Consider the following 15,295-nt stretch of genomic DNA (forward strand, 5'->3'; position numbering starts at 1 on the left):
TTAAATTTCAATTTTTTTTTTTTATTTTACTCATTCAACAGTGTAGGCTTAGAGAAGGGAAAAGTTAGTTCTACAAGGTCACACAGATCAAGAACTCTAAAAGATGTACTGCCTCTAGTTTATTTGAAACTTGAGAAAGTTAGGTGATATTCATTCCAGAAAATTTTCATCTCTTAAGCAAACAGCATTTTAATTTATATTCAACTAATTAAAATGATCTACCTTATGCAATTATAAAACAAGTACATAGGATTATTTATGTCTTTTCTATTTAAAAAAAAGAGGATATAGGAAAAAATTCCAACATGTTTAAGATGGTTGAGTTTCAAGTTATAGAACATAACTTTACTCTCTCTGTAGAAAATCACACTGAATAATTGACATTGAAAATTCTACTCTACATTTTTAGCATGAGAAGTCATAAGGGAATCAATGGCTATGTATAGCTTCTATTCTACATTTGCTATTTCATGTTATAATTCTAAATGACAGAAAATAAAGATTATGTTTTTTAATCATAATCATATTTGTAAAGTAACTGATAAAGCACTAGTTTTTAATTTTTATTAGCAAAACATCACATCAATATTCACAGAAAAATCTGAATTTTGCAAAGTACAATCTCTTTAAATCAACATTCAATCTGATGATAAAATGTCAAATTAAGTCTATATTTCTTCTTATTACTTTAGGAATAAAATTGTATGTATACACACACACACACACACACACACATATATATATATATATATATGTATATATATATATATATATATGAAGTATTTTCTTGAACTTAGAAAGAGAATGATTTTCATTGTATCCAAGTTATTTTATATGGAAAAGAAGATGATAGAATATAATAGACTATATAATTCACATGTAAATCCATCTGGTTCTGGGGATTTTTTCCTGGGAAGTTAATTAATAGCTTCTTCTATTTCTTTTTCTGAAATGGGACAATTTAAGCAGTTTACCTCCTCCTCTGTTAATCTAGGAAGCCTATATGTTTGGAGGTAGTCATCCATTTCACTTAAGTTATCAAATTTATTGGCATAAAGTTGGGCAAAGTAACTCCTTATTATTGCTCTAATTTCCTCTTCATTGGTGAAAACATCCCCCTTATCATTTTTAACACTAACAATTTGATTTTCCTCTTTCCTTTTTCTGATCAGATTTACCAAAGGTTTATCTATTTTATTGGCTTTTTCATGAAACCAAATCTTAGTTTTATTGTTTTATTTATTAATTCAATAGTTTTTTGTTTTTGTTTTTTTACTTTCAACATTATTGATTTCTCCTTTTAATATTAGAATTTCAAGTTTAGTTTTTGGTTGGAGGGTTTTAATTTGTTTTTTTTTTTCTTGAATTTTCAGTTGCAGGCCCAATTCATTGATCTTCTCTTTCTCTATTTTATTCAAGTAAGCCTCTAAAGATATGAAATTTCCCCTAATTACCGCTTTAGCTGCATCCCACAAAATTTGGTATGACGTCTCATCATTGTCATTATCTTGGGTGAAATTATTAATTGTTTCTATAATTTGCTGTTTCACCCAGTCATTCTTTAAGATGAGATTATTTAATTTCCAATTACTTTTTGTTGAATGTAGTTATTGCATTGTGATCTGAGAAGAAGGCATTTTTTATTTCTGCCTTCCTGAATTTAATTTTGAGATCTTTATATCCCAATATATGGTCAATTTTTGTTTAGGTTCCATGAACTTCAGAGAAGAAAGTATACTCCTTTCTATCACCATTCAGTTTTCTCCAAAGATCTATCATACCTAGTTTTTGTAATGTTCTATTTACCTCTTTAATTTCTTTCTTATTTGTTTTGTGTTTTGATTTATCTAATTCTGAGAGTGCAAGGTCGAGATCTCCCACTATTATAGTTTTGCTGTCTATTTCTTCTTGCAACTCTCTTAACTTCTCCTTTAGGAAGTTAGATGTTATACCACTTGGTGCATAAATGTTTAGTATTGATATGGCTTCATTGTCTATGCTACCTTTTAGGAGGATATAGTTTCCTTCCTTATCTCTTTTAATTAGATCAATTTCTGCTTTTGCTTGATCTGAGATAAGGATGGCTACCCCTGCATTTTTGGCTTCACCTAGAGTATAATAGATTTTTGCTCCAGCTTTTTACCTTTACTTTGTATGTATGTACCTGCTTTAAATGTGTTTCCTGTAAACAAAATATTGTAGGGTTTCTGGACTTTTGATCCAGTCTGCTATCCACCTCCGTTTAATGGGAGAGTTTCATCCCATCATCATTTATAGTTAAAATTACTAATTCTGTATATCCTGCCATCATATTATCCCCTGATTATGCTTATTTTCCCCTTGCTGCCCCAAACCCCCTTCCCTAGTATTTTGAATTTATGAACCCTACTTGTTATGCGCAGCCCTCCCTTTTTAGTATCCCTTCCCCCCTCCTTTTAAGTCCCTTCCCCTTTCTTGTACCCTTCCCTAATTCCTCTTTTCTTTTTCTCTTTTTCCTCTCCCCCCTTGTAATGAGGTGAGAGAGAATTCTCTGCAAAATAAATATGTCAATTATTTACTCTTTGAGCCTACTCTAATGAGAGTAAGATTCACACAATGTTGCTCCCCCTCTCAAAATTCCCTCATATGTGGTAAATTTTCTATGCCTCTTCCTGGGCTGTAGTTTCCCTCTTTTTATCTCTCCTTCCCCGTTTTCTGATACTATGCCCTTCCCTTTACTACTTCCATTTTTTTATGTTATATCAGTACAATCAAATTATCCATGTGAACTTTCTGTATATCCACAACAGAGATACAATTCTCAAGAGTTCTTTTTACCTTATTCTGCTTCTCTTGAGTCTTGTAGATGTAGATCAAATTTTTTGTTTAAGTCTGGTTTTTTTCTTAGAAACTAATGGAATTCCTCTGTTTCATTAAATGTCCATCTTCTTCCATGGAAGAAAATACTAAACTTAGCTGGGTAGCTAATTCTTGGTTGCATTCCTAGTTCTTTTGCCTTTTGGAATATCAGGTTCCAGGCCCTTCGATCCTTTAATGTCCAGGCAGCCAGATCTTGAGGGACCCTTATTGTGGCACTTTGATATTTGAATTTTTTTCCTAGCTGCTTGCAATATTTTTTCCTTAGTTTGGTAGTTCTGCAGCTTAGCCACAATGTTCTGTGGAGTTCTTTTTTTACGGTCTTTTTCAGAAGGTGTTCGATGAATTCTTTCAACACCTATTTTCCCTTCTGTTTCTATTATCTCTGGACAGTTCTCTTTGATGAATTTCTGTAGAATAGAAGGAGTGGGAAAGAAGAAATACCCCTTAGTAGATCCCATTTGGGATCAGTAACCCTGTAAATCGGGAAGTATGTGGGATTGAGCCAGTGAAGGTGGTGGCTTCCTTCCTTTTCCTCCCATGGGTCCTGACTGCAGCAGGGCCACGTGGGCTAGGGAAAAGAAACTGCTATTTAGTGAAATTCATTGTTTTAAATATGATGGCAAAAGTAAATTTTATATTATTGGGAATTTAAAGCTGTGTTTGGGATTTTAAGTTAAGATATAGGTTATTAAAACAAAATGCCAGTAGCTTAATTTAGGGGAGGTTGTGGTTGTATCTTCCTACTTAGATGATATGTTGTTTTCTAGAGATATTGGGTAATTTGTAACTCAGCTATGCCTTAAGTCTTTGTCAGCTCTGTTGGGAATGTATTAAGTTTTATGAAATTTGGGTCAGTTATTTGCGAACCTTGAAGTGTAAAGTTTAAAAATATATGCATATATATTTAGTTAAAGACATGGGACAAGAAAGATTTGCAAAAGCAATTAATAGTTTAAATGGAGCTATGATATCTTGGGTTGGGAAGCATGGTGGTGTGGGGGAAGGGTGACCACGTGGAGAGGGACCTGGTCAGGTGTTCTAGATATTAATTATTTCTACTGTTTAAAGGAACAGTCTACATTTATATGGTGTTAATAACTGAATGTTTTATTTTTATTTTTCAAGTCTATAGCTATTCTAAGGAGTTTGTTGAAACTAAGTTTTCTACTAAGATCTTATCTGACTAAAGGAAAGTATTTAATGTTTATTTACATGCCTGATAGTCTCCTTGTTTAAAGATTATTTTAATCTGATCTGATAATTTGATAGGGTTATTTGCAAAAATTTCATCTTTTTCAGAATGAAGAGTATTAATGTTAAATTTGAAAGATCTGAAAGTTTCTTTTCTGTGGAAACGGGATGGACAACATGCGATTTAGAATTTTTCTTTGTATTGAATATTTTGAAGGCAATAATCTGTGTAATGTTAAACCTAGAACCATCTACTTATATATGAAAGATCAACTGTATAATCTGTGAACTTTCTAGGATGAATCTTTACTGTGATTCTTGAGAACTAGATTCACCTGAAGCCTTGATTAATGATAATTGCTATAGGAGATAAAATATTTTGGGACTGTAGCTAATATTTACTTGGAGTTTTGAATTCATATATAACTGTTTGCATAGGTCGTCAAACTCCATCATCTGGAGGTGGGATGGTTAAAAATTAGGACAGCCACCTGAAGTAAAACTGCCTTAAATAAATCATGTCCCTGATTTTTCCTCTTATGTCTGTAATCAGAGCAAGTGGTCAGTGAGATATACAGTACTAGGACGCTCCCACTTTGTTTTTCTTTTTGAGACAGAGCTGGCAATCTCTGGAACCCCAATCCTAGACTCCTGACTATAGATCTATATTGTCTTCAGATGAATTTTTCATGTTTTGCATGATCATGGGGAGGGGCTATATGGAAAGAACTTTTGACACTCAAACAATCCCCTGTTAAATATGCAGAGAAAATGAAATGAAGGGATATTCAAGTTAGAACAATATTAAATCAGAGGGTTGGGAGATGGCTTACAGATTCCAGAATGTTGAAATACTATTAGAAAAGGATGATCTATAATCACCCAAAATCATAATCTTAATCCTGCTTCTTTTTTGTTCCCTGGAGAACAGAACTATTGCTGTATAAAACTATCTGACTATTGCTAATTCAGGAAATTTACTAGTCTATTATGTATAATCTGATAATTTCTATAAACGAGGGTGGGGGGAAAGGAAACTGAGATTTCAACTGGTCAGGAAATTGGGGAAAACTAATGTCTTATTTCAGTTCAGGCCGAATTGGAAACTATGCTAATAATTCTGGGGTTATTGGGGAGAAACTGGTCCTTGCCACAAGTCCTTGCATTTTCTAGTTTTAGTCTGGTTTATTATTGTCCTGACTCAGTTTCCCTAATTATCCTGACTCAGTCCTGCCTCAGTTTCCCTGCCTCTTAGTTCTGCAAAAAAACCCAAAAACTTTCTTTATCAGAATATTTGATAAGATCTTATGTTGCAGAATGTCTTCCATCCCAAGCTATGGAAATCTCTTATCAAGACTTCTTGAATTCTCTTATGTGGAATTAGACATTCTGTATATAATTGTATTTGCATTGGGTATTTTTAAAAATAAACTGATTTGTATGAATAATGTTCATTTATGAAAGATCTACTTGGATATAAACTCATTGGGACAAATTCCTTATTGTTATCAACATAAGGTTATGATAAATATTTGTTTAGAATTTATGTATGGTTCTTCTAAAATGGTAAATGGGGAAAAGAAATATGGGTTTGATAGAACTTCCACTGTTACCAAGGGCAGTCTACCTGCCCATTGGTTAGCTCAAACTTGTGAATTGTCTGCTTTAAATCAAGGGTTGAAATTATTGAGGGACCAGGATGGGAATATACATATATATATATATATATATATATATATATATATATATATATATATATATATATATATGTATACACTGATTTGAGATATGCCTGGGGTGTGGTGCATGGATTTGGAAGGATTTGGGAGAAAAGAGATACTGGAAAACATTCTGGAATGTAGCAGTAATACATGTAAAGGGGCATCAGATGGGAAATTCTTTTGAGGTAAAGGGAAATAGATTAGCAGATGAGGAGGCCAAGGGAGCTGGAGACCAGAATATTTCTCATATAATAGCCTTGATACCTGTACGTCCCCCTAGTCTACCCTCTCCCAGTTTTACTTAGAAAGAAAAGAGAAGGCCTCAATTCTGGGAGCAGTTAAGAACTCGGAAGGACGATGGCTCTTACCTGACGGCAGAGAGGTACTGACCAAAGCAAGTATGGGGTAGGTCCTTCAGCAACTGCACCAGAGCAGTCATTGGGATGTCCAAAACCTGTGTGATGCTGTATTGACAAGGTATGTTTCCCCCAGCACATATACTATGGCCTAACACCTGTTGGACGGCTGTCTCGTTTGTCAAAGGACTGACAAGGCTGCTCAACGCCAGATCCCAAAAGGGAGATGACCTCCAGGAATCAGATCATTCCAAAACATCCAGGTGGACTTTACTGAGCTGTCACCAGGGTCTCCTCAAATACTTGCTGGTCATAGTGGACCATCTGACCTCATGGTCAGATGGTATTTCCCTCAGGCCAAACAACTGCCTCGACCGTAAGTAAGGTCTTATTAGAACAAATTATTCCCAGATATGGAATGGTGGAGAGGATAGACTCAGATCAGGGAACACGTTTTTTGCTCAGGTATTGCAGAATCTGAATGGGGTCTTAGAAATCACTTGGGATCTCCATAGCCCTTGGCATCCTCCCTCTTCTGGGAAAGTGGAAAGGATGAACCAAGAAATAAAACGGCAGTTGACTAAATTATCTTTAGAGATCCAACTACCTGGTACTAAATGCCTTCCTCTCACTCTGGTTAGAATCTGAACCAAGCCACGTAGAGATAGTGGGCTTTCACTTAATGAATTATTGTATGGTCATCCTTTCCAGGCTTATCATGACGGAGACTGGGAGCCTATTTTAGAGACAAAGGATTTATTTGTTAAGAGATATGTTAAATCATTGCTAAAACATTTGCAAGAACTTCAACAAAAAGGGTTAATAGCTCAGACTCCTCCTCTAGGTTTCCCTGTTCATAGAATTCAGGTTGGAGATTGGGTGTTGTTCCGTTCCTGGAAGGACAGAAGCTGACTCTGTGCTGGCAAGGACCCTACCAGGTGGCACTGACCTCAGACACTGCAATTCCCACCCAGGAACGAGGCTGGATGCACCACACCAGAACAAAAGGACCTGTGGCGCCACCTTTATTGGAGTGGACAGTTGAAGATAGGGGAGACCTCAAATTACATAAGAGGAGGGGACCTCCACTGAATGGGAACACTGATTCTGAATCTAGTGCATTGTAACTGAATGACTTTTCTTTTCTTACTTTGGGTCTCTTTGCCTGTTTGGAAGCTGATATATTTTCATTTGGGAATTTCAGCTAAACTTCGCAGTGCTATAATAGTTGAACCTCATGGGGCTTTCCCTGAGCTTTGGGTTTACCTATTTCCTCATGATAGCCATAGAAATCAGACCTTTACTTTCCAGAGATGAGAACTAGTTCCTCCTGCTCATGCAAAATATAGGGGAGAACTTTTTTAACTTATCAAGTTGTTGGATCTGTGTTGGATCCCAATAATCAAACCAATGGCCATGCTTACCTGTCCCCTTAAGCCCAGCCTGGGTCTTTAGTAACCGATCCCAAAGGGAACATATATATTGGGTACAGTTATCAATGCGGTTGGTACAATGTCACCCCAGGGACACCCGGGGAACATGGGACTCTGTTTTCTACATTTTGGAGTACCTCTAATCTAACAGGCCAGTGGCCAGTTGCCAATTGTAGTTAGAGAAAGGAGCAAGGTTTATGGACATGTCAAGTATGTCACCTTTGAGGGGGGAAGCCCCCTAGGGAGAAAGACCAACAATATTACCCTTTTATAAGGAATAGTTCAGACATATTTTCAAGGGAACAACCTGCTCTAAAGGATCATTATTGGATCTGTGGTTTAACTGCCTATACTCACCTACCTCTTAATTGGACAGGGAGTTGTTATATTGGACTACTAAGGCCAAAATTTTTCTTTCTTCCTGAATAGGCAAACCAATATTTAGGGATTCAATTGTATGATGATTTGGGAAGAGGGAAACGGAGTTTAGATACCTCCATTACTTAGACTGGAGATGCAAATGGTTGGGGTGACGCCTGGCCTCCAGAAAGAATAGTTAAAGAGTATGGGCCGGCCACCTGGGCTCGAGATGGAAATTGGGGATATAGAATCCCAATATATATGTTGAACAGGATAATTATGCTTCAAGCAGTTGCAGAGATTATCACCAATCATACGGCTGAGGCACTAGATCTTTTGGCTGATGAAGCTATTCAAACCAGAGACAATATAGACTTGTGCTGGATTATTTGTTGGTTGAGGAAGGGGGAGTTTGTGCTAAACTAAATTTATCCACATGTTGTATAAAGATTGATGACAATGGCAATCTAGTAAAAGAAATCACTAAGAACATTAGGAAACTCCCTCATGTTCCTGTACAGACTTGGACCTCACCATTCAATACTTCTTGGTGGTCCTGGTTTGGGGAAAGCTGGTGGAAGCAGCTCCTTTGGTTTGGCCTTATAGCTCTTAGTGGTATTATATTACTCCCTATCTGTATCCCTTATTTGATCAGATTAATAACCAGAATTGTCCGAAACTCATTATCTGGAATGATTAGGCTGGAAGAGAAAGCCTAAGGGTCTGTTAGATTGATGGTGTTAAAAGGACAAGGATAGGAGCCAGTAAAACAGTGGCAACAGGAACCAGAAGGGGATGAGGAATTTGATAGGGAATGTAAAGTTATGCTACAAAAATTTGAAGAGATCTCAACATACAAATAAGAGGAGGGACTGAATGAGATGAGGTGAGATCTTTCAAGACAGTTTGTGAAAATCAAGTAAGGCTTCATCTACTTCAGAGTTTGAGTTGGCCTGAAGGACTCTGAAGATCGAGTCAAGGGCATAATTGCGTTCCCCTCCCATGATATCATCTCCTCCCTATTTCAGTAAAATATGGGCAACTATGTACTTATTGGTCAAGTTCAATTTCTTGGGTAGTTCCCACATTTAGAATATAAGACTCTCAGCCAATGAGGATGATGGTTAGTGGTGGGAGGGGTAAAATTCGGGTTAGGGACTATTTAAGTGTTAAACCTGTCCTAAAACGTGCCTCCTCCCTTGAATTGCCTGCTCGATGGGTGGGACGCCCAATCCTCCTGAGAACATTATTTTTCAGGGAGGCTTTGGATGTAGGAACTTTGCCTTGATTATCTTCTGAGTATGTTTTAATCATCCTGTCACTATGGCTTTGTTCATATTAAGGGACCAAGATGAGATGATATAAACCCAGTTCTTTTGGTTTCATTACAGTGATCTTTCTATTATATCATGCTGCCTCTTCTAAGGTTTCATGTTTTGTAATATTTAAACGATTCATAAAGATGAATGTTTGTACCTTATAGTAAAGTTTAGGTTCTTTAAGCACAGAAAAGCAACATGGCTATAAAATATCTAAAAAATCTGCTACTGAACTTACTTCCTTAAAGACTCTTTCAAATGCTAATGAAACTATTCAGTAGACTACACAGATAGGTCATGCTTTCAATGATTCTCTTGAGGGTCAGGGTGGGGGAGTCACAGTAATCATTAGTTATGAATTTTTTCTTAAATGACTGGATACAGAGCCATGGGAATATGAGAGAAATCAGAATGTTGAACTCTCATTTCAAAGTCAGTCTTTGAGAGTTTGAGTTTGTCCTTCATTCTCAAAGAGGATCATGAGTTCAGGGAGGTGATGCCATGGCATGCAAATGAATTGGATTTAAGTGAGGAAGGGCTATACAAGGTCAGCCTTTGAGAGCAACGTACATGGACAAGTTTCTATCTGCAAAGGAACATCAGAAGCTTGCCTTGATACAAGGTATAGGCCAATCTCTGGCATGGACCAACTTTATGACCCTGGGGAAAGGCACAACTCTTAGTATTAGATATTAGGTCACTATCTAATTGCAGAGAACAATCTGCACTATACTAGTAGAGGAATTGAACTCATCCATCTTGTACCAAGGAAACAATGAGTCCTATACCTGTTCCTAAGCAATTTTAAAAATTGTTTAGAAGGCACAATTTGTGCCTGAATATGTTCATTTAAATTAAGTAGATTCATAATTTTATTGTGTGACTAAGTATTTGTTATGTATTCATATTTATTATATATCTAAACAAATAAATTTGTTGCACTATGTAGTAGTTGGATTGGAAATCAAATGAGTCAGGATAAAACACATTTTAAAAATATTTTCCTCAACTATATAGGTATTTAAACATAGTATCTACAGACATAGTATCACAAATAGAAACACAGTGACACCATTGAACACATCTTGAAAACCAATATTATGGCTAATGTTAAATATTTAGGCAAGACTTATATTTTAAAATTATTTTAAGATGTCAGGAGTAAGCTAAATACATCAATGAAAAATCACTGTTTGATCTCAGGTTTCATTTTCATACACAAAGAGTAAATGATATAACAATGGAAGTCTTTTTAGGATCTTATTTTCTGTTTGACTTTGAGATTTGGTATGGGGATTTTATGTTTACTTTCATAATGAATTTGATACGCTAAGATAACGCATCAGTTATCATCCTTAGAAGAATCCATGGGAAAATTTAAAAAAGCATGTTGCCACCAGATTGCTATCTTATTTAAAAACTGCCATTTTTTCTTAGGTGAGCTATATTTTAAAAGTATTGTTGTTTATTTGCAATTAGGGATTACACAAATGCATAGGTTACTTGGGAGGGGGCAGGTTATGTACTTATTTTCAAAATTCTATTTCAAAATTTAGCATTTAATAAATGCATCATCTGTAGAGAAAGACAACTAAAACCTGTTCTAACATAAAGATTAAGGGACAAAACTACATCCTCAGGATTGAATTGATCTAGGAAACTCAGAATAAAGGAAATTCATCTGTCAGTGCAGGTCAGTTTGAAGCCTTACAAAGATGCCAAAATCATGAAGAAGTTTTGTGTATATATTGTCTATGTTTCTGTGTCTGTATATTTGTGTCTTTGTACACAGCCCTTTACTTCAATGTGTAAAATTGAATTCCACCCAACAATGTTTTTTTTTTTTTTTTGCTCTGTTCCTTTATTACTGAAGTCTACATTCTTATAGGATGAAACCTCATAAAATTTCGCCTATATTAATTTGTTTTTTGTTTTGTTTTGTTTTTTTAATAGTTTTTATTTACCAGATATATGCATGGGTAATTTTACAACATTGACAATTGCCAAACCTTTTGTTCTAATTTTTCCCCTCCTTCCCCCCACCCAGATGGCAGGTTGACCAATACAAGTTATGTTAAAATATAAATTAAATACAATATATGTATACATGTCCAAATATTTTGTTGTACAAAAAGAATCGGACTTTAAAATAGTGTACAATTAGCCTGTAAAGGAAATAAAAAATGCAGGTGGACAAAAATAGAGGGATTGGGAATTCTATGTAGTGGTTCATAGTCATCTCCCAGAGTTCTTTCACTGGGTGTAGCTGATTCAATTCATTACTGCTCTATTGGAACTGATTTGATTCATCTCATTGTTGAAAATGATCCATCAGAAATGATCATCATATAGTATTCCAACAATGTTTTCTAAACAAATGGTTGTTACCAATCAAATACTCACCACTTTTCAACTGTAGTTGTTTGGTTTCAACTCCATGGAAGAAGATGTCCCTTGATGCTTTTTTTCCACCCCACCGCTTCCAACTCATCTAATGTGTGATGTTGTCGCCCATTAGATTGTAAGTTCCTGAAGTCAAGGATTGTGTTCTTTTTTCTTAGTTGTATTTCTAGTGCTTAGCACAATGCTTGGCACATAGCACACATTTTATAAAATGTCTATTATTAACTACGTAGTCTAGTATTAACTACGTCTCTCTTTTGTAATATTTAAAATTTATTTTTATTGTCAGTTCCACAATCTCTTCCTCCCTTCACCTAGTCCTCCATCCATTGAAAAAGCAAGAAATGCATTCATGTATTTATACACACACACACACACACACGCGCACACACACACACACACACACACACACACACACACACATAAAATCATGCAAATACATTCATTTCCTCTTTAAGCATGTTCAACCCTCATCTCCCCCTACCAAAAGCAAGAAAAAACAAAGGAACAAATGCTTCAATCCTCTCTGAGTCCATTCATTCTCTATTTGGAGGCATTTTATATCTTGAGATCTTTGGAATTATAGTAGATCATTGTATTAATCAGAGTTACTACATCTTTCACAATTAACTTTTCTTAAATATTGATGTTACTGTACAGATCGTTGTGCTGGTTCTTCTCACTTTACTTCGTACTTGTTCATATGGGTCTTCCCATATTTTTTTGAAACCTTTCTCCTAATCATTTCACATAACCAGTATTATTCCATCATAATAATATAACATAACTTGTTCATCCGTTCTCCAGTTGATGGGGATCCCCTTAGTTTCCAATTCTTTGTCATCACATAAAAAAACTGCAATAAATATTTTTGAACTTATGGGTCATTTCCCTTTTTATCTGGTGTCCTTGGGATATAAATGAGAGTTATATTGCTGTCTTAATGGATGTGTAGTTTTATAACCTTTTGTCTACTTTTCCAAATTGTTTTTCAGAGCAGTTAGACTATAACATAGCTTCACCAACAATGCATTAGCGTATTGATTTTTCTACATCCTCTCTAGAATTTGACAGCACATCTTTTTTTTCCAAATTAATTTTTTTCTTTTTTATAAAATTTTTTTTCAAAACATATGCAAAGAGAGTTTTCAACATTCAAGCTTACAAAATCTTGTGTTCCAAATTTTTTTCTCCTTCCCTTCCTCCTACCCTCTCCTAGATGGCAAATAATCCAATATGTTAAACACGTGCAATTCATATATACATATTTCCACATTTATCTTGTCTACATTTAACGAGAAAAATCAGATAAAAAAGGCAAAAAGAATGAGAAAGAAAACAAAATGCAAACAAACAACAACAAAGTGAAACTACTATGTTGTGATTCACATTTAGTCCCCACAACCCTTTCTCTTGGTGAAGATGATTCTCTCCTTCACAAGACCATTGGAACTTGCCTGAATCACCTAACTGTTGAAAAGAGCCATATCTGTCAAAATTGATTATCATATATTCTTTTTGCTATGTACAATGTTCTCCTAATTCTATTCACTTCACTTAGCATCACTTCATGTAAGTCACTCCAGGCCTCTTTGAAATCATTCTGCTGATGGTTTCTTATAGAAAAAGAATATTTCATATTATTTGTATACCATATATTATTCAGCCATTCTCCAGCTGATGGGCATTCACTCCAGTTGATTACTGCTATGAAAAGGACTGCTACAAAAATTTTTGCACATATGGATTCTTTTCCTTTTTTATGATCTCTTTGGGATATTGGGTTTGGGATCAAAGGGTATGCACAATTTGATAGCCATTTGAGGATAGTTCCATATTGCTCTCCAGAATGATTGGGTAAATGTTCTTCTCTAAATTATAATGTACTCTGTGAGCAGGTTTCTTGGGGAGCTTCTGGAGGCAACCTTAGTTTCAGTTCAGTTCAATAATCACCTCAAATGCATTCAGGAGTTAAGGTCCAGATCCTTTATTGTCTCCTTCAAAATAGCCTGGTTAGCTTTCTTAGAGGCTATCTCTCTCCTTGGTTCTGAGAGCTCCCTCCAAATGTCTACAAATCCGAAGGTTTGTCTTTCAGTCTCCAAGCAACACACACACAAAATAAAATAAAATAAAATAAAATAAAATAAAATAAAATAAAATAAAATAAAATGGAATGAATCTGACTATGCCTTCAAGAGAGGGCGTGAAGGCTTCTGTCCTCTGATTTGTGAGCCTCCTCAACTTGTGAATCTCCTCGACTGTATCCTGCCTCTGAATCTCCCAAAGTGCATCCTGGTTGAGGCTCCTAGCTTATAGATGCTCTCTTAACGATGTGAACTTTAATAAGTACTAAGTACATCTAGAGAACTGTTCAGCACCCTGCTAAACAACCATTGTCTCTATCAATTCCACTGACTTAGTACTTCACAAAAATTCTAACTCTTGGGTGAGTTCATGACTCTCCCAACAATGTATTTATTAGCACCCCAGGTTTCCCATATTCCTCCAACATTCTTCATTATCTTTTTCTGTCATTTTAGTCAATCTGAGAGGTATAATGCATCTCTTTTAAAAGAGGAAGAAAGAAAAACTTTTCAGTAACTTATTTTCTACTAAGCTGTGTTTTCTGCCTATTAAGATTAGTTTTCCATGCACCTTTATTATCTTTATCCTATCTCATTTCCCAGTAAATATCCCTAAACTAGTCAGATCTAATCAATTGGAAAAATATTAAGTGGTCTCGGGTAGATCAAGCAAATATAATAAAGATGACAATATTACCTAAATGTGTGAAGACCGAGTTAGCACCCCGGATGCCTTAGAATCAGTCAGAGTCAGGATAAGCAAAAATCCTTGGTCTTTATTCTTGGTTGTTAGGGGTAGAAGTGAAGGGGATGGAAGCAAGCTTTCCACAACCTCCCTTCCCCACTTTCACCTCAAAAGTGACTCTGACTTGTCTTACTCCACCCCCTTATCCCTCCTACAATTATCTGTGTACACCAAAAGATCCAGACAGCACAGAATAGTGGGAAAGGTCATTTTCCAAGCATATAGAGTATTGTCCTACAGATAATTAGCCTTAAGTACTCTGTTGTCTGATTCCATTGAACCTGCTCAGACTTTTAGCTTTTTACATAAACTAATCTATTTAGTGCTGTACCAATCAAACTCCAAAAAATATTTTAATGACCTAGAAAACATAACAACAAAATTCATATGGAAGAACAAAAATTCAAGACTTTCAAGGGAACTAATAAAAAAAAAATCAAATGAAAGTGGCCTAGCTGTAACAGATATAAAATTATATTATAAAGCAGCAGTTACCAAACCATTTGGTATTGGCTGAGAAATAGACTAATTGATCAGTGGATTAAGTTAGGTTCAAAGGACAAAGTAGTCAATAACTTTAATACTCTAGTGTTTGACAAACCCAAAGACCCCAGCTTTTGGGATAAGAATTCATTGTTTGACAAAAAGTGCTGGTAAGATTGAAAATTATTGGGGCAGAAACTAGGCTTTAACCCACACTTATACCAAGATAAGGTCAAAATGGGTTTATGATTTAGATATAAAAAATGAGATTATACATAAATTAGAAGAACATAGAATAGTTTATCTCTCAGACCTGTGGAGGAGGAAGGACTTTGTGACCA

At 35.5% G+C, this 15,295-nt stretch overlaps 1 protein-coding gene across 4 annotated transcripts in view; it reads left to right on the top strand.

Moving 5' to 3' along the window:
• Positions 1–15,295, top strand: part of GRID2 (glutamate ionotropic receptor delta type subunit 2) — a 1,921,766-nt gene that overhangs the window by 1,147,167 nt on the left and 759,304 nt on the right. The window lies entirely within an intron of this gene.

This window comes from Sminthopsis crassicaudata, chromosome 6, assembly GCF_048593235.1.
Source record: "Sminthopsis crassicaudata isolate SCR6 chromosome 6, ASM4859323v1, whole genome shotgun sequence".
NCBI lineage: Eukaryota > Metazoa > Chordata > Mammalia > Dasyuromorphia > Dasyuridae > Sminthopsis > Sminthopsis crassicaudata.